The sequence below is a fragment of the Acomys minous genome (genome assembly GCF_964271855.1).
Source record: "Acomys minous genome assembly, chromosome: 1".
In the NCBI taxonomy this organism is placed as follows: Eukaryota; Metazoa; Chordata; class Mammalia; order Rodentia; family Muridae; genus Acomys; species Acomys minous.
This window is the reverse complement of record NC_140483.1, coordinates 182,381,862-182,388,215: the sequence shown is the minus strand read 5'-3', so window position 1 is coordinate 182,388,215 and position 6,354 is coordinate 182,381,862. Positions and strand designations below refer to the sequence as shown.

Below are 6,354 nucleotides of genomic sequence, written 5' to 3'. Positions count from 1 at the left end.
GTGTGAGAGGTGTAACGAGCTGAAGTGTCAGTTTCCTCTTCAGAGGCATGCCACAAATGGACAGAGGAGTTGCTGAGGCACAGGTCTTAATAGTGCTTCAGATTCTGAGTAGCATCAACGTGGAATGTGAGCCTGTTTCAATGGGCCTTTGGGAGACATCCAAGACCCAGGCCAAAACAGTGTTGGGGGTTAAATGGCAGACAGAAAACTCCAGGCAGTATGACTCCAGGCAGAGACTAAAACACAGCATGATCTAAAATGTTTGACAAATGATGAGAACTGAAAGTTATTTGTATATGTGGTCAAATGGCAAGACATTGTTGTTTGGAAACTCATAGTAGATTGATAATTAATATCAAGACAATATTTTTTGCCTATTATATATTGATAACTTATTTTTATTAAAAAAGAGATTATAATATAAGTAACTAGGGGTAAGTACAGGCATTGATTTGATAATGTTAAATAGTGTCATTAAAATAGGCACATTGAAATGCTGTCCAAAGATGTCAGGAGGATAGGTCAATGATGTGCCTTAAAATGAGAGAGGCTGAGAAGCTTCTGTAAGGCAGGAGACACTATCAACACAACAAAGCGACAGCCTACAGACTGGGAAAAGATCTTCACCAACCTTACATCTGACAAAGAACTAATATCCAAAATATATAAAGAGCTCAAGAAATTAAACAGCATCAAACCAAACAACCCAATTAAGAAATGGGGCTCAGAATTAAAAAGAGAATTCTCAACAGAGGAATATTGAATGTCTGGGAAGCACTTAAAGAAATGCTAAACATCCTTAGTCATCAGAGAAATGCAAACAAAAACAACTCTGAGATTCCATCTTACACCCATCAGAATGGCAAAGATCAAAAATTCAAGTGACAGCACATGCTGGTGAGGATGTGGAGAAAGAGGAATACTCCTTCACTGCTGGTGGGAGTGCAAACTTGTACAACCACTTTGGAAATCAATCTGACACTTTCTCAGAAATCTGGGAATAGGACTACCTCAAGACCCAGCTATTCCACTCCTTGGAATATACCCAAAAGATGCTCCACCACACAACAAGGACATATGCTCAACCATGTTCATAGCAGCCTTATTTGTAACAGCCAGAACCTGGAAACAACCTAGATGTCCCTCAGTAGAAGAATAGATAAAGGAACTGTGGTACATTTACACTATGGAATACTACTCAGTTATTAAAAAAAAAAAGGAAATCTTGAAATTTGCAAGCAAATAGATGGAACTAGAAATGATCATGAGTGAGTTAGGCCAGACCCATAAAGACTCACATGGTATATACTCACTTATAATTGGACAGTAGCCCAACAGGGATGTCTCCTGAAACTCTTCACTTAGCAGGAGATTGGCATACACACTGGGACTTCCTACTGGGACTCCAAGTAAGAGAGATATGGGAGAATGGGGAAATAGAAGGACCCAGAGGGTCCTAGAAACTTAAAGGAAGAAATCAAGACTGGCAGATTTCAACCCAGGGGAGTCTGCTCAACCTACTGTACCAACCAAAGACAATGACGCTGTAAACCTAGAATCCTTATTCAGATCTAGCCAATGGACAGCATGTTCTCCACAGTTGTGTGGAGAGCAGAGACTGACTCTGAAATGATCTCTGGTGCTTCCTCTTTGACTACTTCCCCTTGGTGGGGAGGCCTGGTGGCACCCAGAGAAAGGATAAGCAGGCTAAGAAGATGAGACTTGTTAGCCTATGACCAAATAGCGGGGGAGGAGGCCCCCCTCGGTCTTAGACCTAGGGGAGGGGAATAGGGTGAAAGTGGGAGAGAGCGAGGAATGGGAGGATACAAGTGAAGGGATAACAATTGAGATATAATCTGAATAAATTTCTTTAAAAAAAAAAAGAGGAGAATGCCCTAGATAAAAGAGAAAGGTGAAGCACTTGGTATTATACACACTGGACAAGATAGGGCACATTTTGAAAGGCCATAAAAAGATTGCTTAGTTCATTGCTATAATTTTTCTTCAAGTTGTCCGGATATGAAATTCTTAATGACGTCTGGGGAGGAATGCTTGTTGCCAACAGAATATCAACAAACAACACAGCTGGACCAGATGTAAAGTCAACTGGAAGTAAATGGATAAGCAGTTGAGATGGTATTATATTTCCCTACTTCTTTTCCTCTCTCTCCCTTTCCTTCTCTATTTACACATCTGTAGTTTTAAATTTTGTTAAACAAAATGAAGGAAAGGGGGAAAGAATAAAAAACAGATGGAGATATAGAGAGGAAAGGAGAAAAAGCATATCATTGTAAGTACATTTGTTTTGCCTGATTCAATAATTTCAGTGACTACAGTGATTCATCCCAATGATGTGAACTAACTCAGTTTTTCTTATATTTAGAAAAAGGACAAATGATTGATGCATTTTTCACATACCAAAAAAAAAAATAGTTGGAGATGATTGAGGAGCCAAAAAGTTTTGACTTTACATAACTAGAAAAATGTTTTTCTAGATGAAATATTTATAAAACATTTCTTTCACTTTGTCAGTATACTCCTTGCCATCTGCGGTACTGGGATATATCTCGGGGTCCCATGCATGTGAGGCAAGCACAATTCCACTGACAGATGTTTATAGCCCTCATTTTAATTTTTACAGTATTTCAAAAATATGTCAAAACCCTGTAATACAAAAAAGGAATGCAGAGGTTCTGTTTGCAGGATAAAATGGTACAAGAAAGGCCGTGACTTCTATCACATTACAACAGGTCGAGATCTGAATTGTTTTCACAGGCTCATGTGTTACAGGCTTAGTCCCAAAGGCAGCGGTGATCAGAGGGGAATTTTTGCAAGACCACTTAGTCCCATGGTATGAATCCATTAATGGGCCAATCTGTTAACGAGCTTACAGCTTAACAGGCTATCAGATGGTGATGGAAACTTTGTAGATGCTAGTTGGAGATTGCCTTTGTACATATACGTTGTCCGTGGCTCCTTCCTCTGTCTTTTCATTTCTTGCTGTCTTGAGATGATCAGCTTTGCTCCACTAAGCACCCCAATCATGTTCTTCTGCCCCATAGGCCTGGAACAATGCAGTCAAATGACCATGCTCTGATACCTCAGAAGTAAAGATAAATACTTGCTCATTTCAGTAGATTTGTGTAAGGCCATTTGTCACAGAGACAACAGTAAGCTAACAGTACAGCTTAGACTGACATGGAACAACTGTAGACTCCTGGATCCACTGGTGTTTGAAAATCAGCAACAGAATTAATTAAGCATTCTGTGCATCAGAATGGGTGAGTCTGCTTAAATGTCCTAACTTCTATATTCTAATGACAACAGAGCCGGCTGGCAAGACTTCCGTTTCCTTCGGGTGTTGGTTGATTATATCATAAAGTCATTGCAACGGTCTCTCTGTGTTTAATGTAGGAGTGAGACATGTAAAAAACAATGCTTATGTCATCACTGTGACTCTGTCAATCATGATACTGGTCTCTAAGAAGAAGGAAGAGGAATTCAAAAAGTACATGCTAAGTAAGATTTTTTTATTTTTTGCCTTGGTTTTGTGATTCGTGAGACTCTTGCCACTACTGTGTGAACCTACCAGAACAACCTACGTGGGAGTTCTGTATCTCTGAGAAACAGGCCACAGTTGTGATTTTGTTTGTTTGCTTGTTTGTTTGTGTTTTATTTTTTGGTTTGGGGGGGTATGTATGTGGTTTTTGTTGTTGTTGTTTTCTCATCTTGATTGCCAGGAAAGAAGACCATTGTAAATAAATAGACAAGAAACAACATGTGTCCACAACAAATAGAATTTTAAAACATCGTGACTTCAGAGGTGTTCCATTATCTGAAGGAAACTGGATCCTCTCCCTCTCAAACCCATTACCTCTCTCATTGGCCCCTTCAAATGAGTGAGTCATGGGCTGTTGTGTGAGCACCTCGGAAGAGTTGTAAACTATTTTAAAATATACCATGGCATAGTGTGTGCTCACCAGTAATTCCTAAATTAAAACATAGAAGAGGCAGTTCTCTTGATTGAACACCTATGAAATATCATGAGAATATGATAAAAAAAATAGTTCCACATTATGTCAGAGATAGTTATCACCAAGTTGACGGTGGATTCAGCCATGGAGAAAATTTCATAACTTTAACCTTTGTGTTCTCATTATGACAAAGGGAAATATTCTTAAAATACATAAATTATAAGTATTTTGTTTCCTATTTGGTTTGGCTTACATATTGTGTGTTTATTTCCCTAAAATGTCTAGATAAGTGAGAACACCTAAACTGTGCTTCCAGGGATAGAAGGATACTTTTTCACTTTTAATTTAGAATGAGATAGATATCTTCCTAGTCTTTTAAAAGTATGAATAGTGATGGCTCTTATTAGGAGAATGGGTATGTTTTGAGCTAAGCTATATCAACTGGTTTCATAAGAGCTTTCTACTTTTCTTTCTATGAAGCAAACAGAAGACATACTATGAAGAGAGTGTATTAGTAGATTGTGACCTTTACACCAAAATTTTTCATTTTTGGCGGGGGGAGGGGAGGTGGGGCTGAGTCTATAACACTACTTCTAAGTTTAAACAATTTGAAAAAATCAAAAGAATAATAACACTTTGTGATACAAAATTTTCAAGAAATTAATAATTCACTGTCAAAGGCAGTCATACTGTCTGCATTTGGACTTCTTATACTATGGTTGTGACAGAGAAGGCATGGCTCATAAAACATGAACTACTGCTTGAGATTTACTAAAGAAGAAGAGCTTATTTTAGGTGTATATAAGTCAGTGAATAATGAAAAGGAAATGGGGTGCCTCCCATTGTGAGGACTTCATAGTGGAGGTCAAAAGGTCATTGAGATGCACAAACCACCTAGTAAAAACATGTAGAAATGGTCTCTTTAAGTAATACCACCTAGGGCTGGAGAGATGGCTCAGTGGTTAAGAGTGCCGCCTGCTCTTCCAGAGGTCTGAGTTTAATTCCCAGCAGCCACATGGTGGCTTACAACCATCTATAATGTAATCTGATACCCTCTTCTGCAGATAAAGCACACATATGCAATTAATAAAATAAATAAATATTTTTTAAAAAGTAATACCGCCTGATCCTTTCCAGAGTTTTAGAAAGGCCTGTTGGTAGATCAGAGAAGTTTCCTATTGGTCATAGCTGGAAATGTTTCTGTTGACAGGTGTTTTTCTTCAGCACCTCTTGTGTCATGGTATTTGTATGTTGTCTTCTCAGACTCCCAATACAGATGCAGAGCACGGAAATCTAGAACAGATTAATAGGTGGCTCCCTTGAAAGAAGTGTGAGTAAAGAGTTCATAGAAGAGATCAATTTAGCAGGCACAGCTGTCATGATCAAGAGTGGTGCCCCAGGCATCAAACTTGACTGTTGTTGTGTCTAACGTTGCTATTTTCATCTGTTCCCACACAGCCAGAATACGTCACCAATATAGCATGAAGGAGTTTCCCCATTTTAAAAAATATGTTTGCTTTAAAGATCCTTAGTAACATAATCAGAATTGGATAAACTAAAGGCTAAAGAAAACCAGGAATATTGGACATTCCATTTGAAAGGACAAGCAGACACCCTAAGACCAAGTTCTCAATACAAAGGAGGTCTATTTGCCACAGAGGTATAAAGGCAGGAAATATAAGATAGAGGACAAGGGAGTACGGGAGAGGGACAAAGGACTGCCTCTGGAGAGAGAGGTGACTGACATGGCCCATGGGTAGATGACAGTTTATAAAGGCCAACGTGGGGAACCGTGTAAGGATAAGTAAGTTGATTTTGATTGGGCATGTTAGTCAGGTGAGCCATCGGGAACTTTTGGTTGCTGGACATCAATACTTGGGCCTTCATATTCAGCCTGAAGGGAGAAGATGGCCAAAAAGGGAATGGACCTGGGACTAGCTCCAGGAACGTAATCTAATGTTTTTTGTTTGTTTGCTTGCTTTGTTTTTTAGCGAGCCAGCAGAAACGGGGGAAGGACAAGGCTTGCCAGCGCTGCATCAGCCATGCTCTGGCTGGTTAGAGCTCCTTCACCATTTACCGTTGTTTAGTTTATCGGCACTACCATTCAAACGCAGGGAAGTTATAAGTCAGAATGGCTATTTTACACTAGGTACAAGAGTTTGAATGGAATTTTTTCCTGCTAATCAATCATCATGCTGTCTATTTGACATTTTAGTAACCGCTATGGAAGAACCAGAGAGGATTTGGCATAAAGAAGATGGACACCACGTCCTGCAGTAAATGGAGCTCCTGCAAAAACACAGGCATGTTTCCACATTTCATTACCAATTCAGCAACCCATGGGTACCTGCAGGACTGAAGAGATCTGGGTATTGTTACA

At 39.3% G+C, this 6,354-nt stretch overlaps 1 long non-coding RNA gene across 1 annotated transcript; it reads left to right on the top strand.

The window, feature by feature from the left end:
* Window positions 1–2,062: 2,062 nt before the first annotated feature.
* LOC311597434 lies at window positions 2,063–6,082 on the top strand. The gene is made up of 3 exons (XR_014779233.1): window positions 2,063–2,136; window positions 3,063–3,281; window positions 5,966–6,082. It is a non-coding gene; the product is annotated as an uncharacterized lncRNA (long non-coding RNA).
* Window positions 6,083–6,354: the final 272 nt, after the last annotated feature.